Source organism: Limulus polyphemus, unplaced genomic scaffold, assembly GCF_000517525.1.
Source record: "Limulus polyphemus unplaced genomic scaffold, Limulus_polyphemus-2.1.2 Scaffold6811, whole genome shotgun sequence".
In the NCBI taxonomy this organism is placed as follows: domain Eukaryota; kingdom Metazoa; phylum Arthropoda; class Merostomata; order Xiphosura; family Limulidae; genus Limulus; species Limulus polyphemus.
The window spans coordinates 9,063-11,017 of record NW_013672421.1 but is presented as its reverse complement, the minus strand read 5'-3'; the positions used below and the strand labels follow the sequence as shown (position 1 = coordinate 11,017).

The following is a 1,955-nucleotide window of genomic DNA, read 5'->3' as shown; positions in this document are numbered from 1 at the left end:
ACCAACACTTATATACTTAATATATTAATAGGTACTCAGTAATGAACCAACACTTGTATACTTAATATATTAATAGGTACTCAGTAATGAACCAACACTTGTATACTTAATATATTAACAGGTACTCAGTAATAAACCAACACTTGTATACTTAATATATTAACAGGTACTCAGTAATGAACCAACACTTATATACTTAATATATTAATAGGTACTCAGTAATGAACCAACACTTGTATACTTAATATATTAACAGGTACTCAGTAATGAACCAACACTTGTATACTTAATATATTAACAGGTACTTAGTACATCAACCAACACTTATATACTTAATATATTAACAGGTACTCAGCAATGAACCAACACTTATATACTTAATATATTAACAGGTACTCAGTAATGAACCAACACTTACATACTTAATATATTAACAGGTACTCAGTAATGAATCAACACTTACATACTTAATATATTAACAGGTACTCAGTAATGAACCAACACTTACATACTTAATATATTAACAGGTACTCAGCAATGAACCAACACTTATATACTTAATATATTAACAGGTACTCAGTAATGAACCAAGACTTACATACTTAATATATTAACAGGTACTCAGTAATGAACCAACACTTGTATACTTAATATATTAACAGGTACTCAGTAATGAACCAACACTTACATACTTAATATATTAACAGGTACTCAGTAATGAACCAACACTTGTATATTTAATATATCAACAGGTATTCAGAAATGAACCAACAATTATATACTGAATATACTAACAGGTACTTAGTACATCAACCAACACTTATATACTTAATATATTAACAGGTACTCAGTAATGAACCAACACTTATATACTTCGTCATTTTATTTAAGATTCATTAAAATGTTTTACATAAGCATGTAACTTTTTAGATTTATTTTGTGTCCAGAGATTGTGAAAACATTTTTGTTGAACTTTTACTTTACATTAAAAGTCCTCCAGCAAGTACAGAATGTTTACAACACCATTATAACTTTATGGTGACATGGGCTGCAAAACAACTCATAATAGCTCATACTGGATTATTCTTGGTGGCACTGTAGCTTGCTGAGGCTGCCCCAAAATGTGCTTCATCCTCTCCTGTAGGACCTACCCCAAACAAACAATGCTTAATGTTTAAAAGCTGGTTCATTTCTAAATACTATAATACATGCCTCAATCTTTTGTCTAGCCCACATCAACTCCTCACTGGCACTGACTGGTAACAAATACCATATCACCACAGAATGAAGAAAGACAGATTGACTCACATGTGAGTGAGTATATAACAATTTCAGAAACACAAGAAGTTAAGATATCATATATAACTACACACCACACTGAGATCTAACAGTAAGTTCAGTTCTCAAGTTTAAATAAATTAAACCACACATACAAAAGGTGCCTTTACACTCCTGTACAAACATACAGATGAGAAGTTTATAAACTAGAGGCATGAAACTGTCAAGTGTAATAAACTGTATTTACTATATTGATGTACATGAAATTTCTATATATTCATTCTAGTAATATCTTTAAACAATATTTCAAGTTTAACAGTTTTTAATATTCTCAGTACAGTTACTCTTTTGTAAGGAAAACACATCTGTGAAGTTAGGTGTTACCTTCATTTACAACTGTGATGTGGAACACACATCTGTGAAGTTAGGTGTTACCTTCATTTACAACTGTGATGTGGAACACACATCTGTGAAGTTAGATGTTACCTTCATTTACAACTGTGATGTGGAACACACATCTGTGAAGTTAGATGTTACCTTCATTTACAACTGTGATGTGGAACACACATCTGTGAAGTTAGGTGTTACCTTCATTTACAACTGTGATGTGGAACACACATCTGTGAAGTTAGGTGTTACCTTCATTTACAACTGTGATGTGCAACACACATCTGTGA

The 1,955-nt window shown here is 31.4% G+C and overlaps 2 long non-coding RNA genes across 5 annotated transcripts in view; both read right to left on the bottom strand.

Moving 5' to 3' along the window:
• Positions 1-1,082, bottom strand: part of LOC111089625 — a 4,677-nt gene extending 3,595 nt beyond the window's left edge. The window contains exon 1 of the long non-coding RNA XR_002613848.1: positions 1,024-1,082. This is a non-coding gene — a long non-coding RNA (uncharacterized LOC111089625). The remainder of the gene's footprint in view (positions 1-1,023) is intronic.
• The window catches only part of LOC106474093, a 25,694-nt gene that overhangs the window by 15,975 nt on the left and 7,764 nt on the right, over positions 1-1,955 (bottom strand). The window lies entirely within an intron of this gene.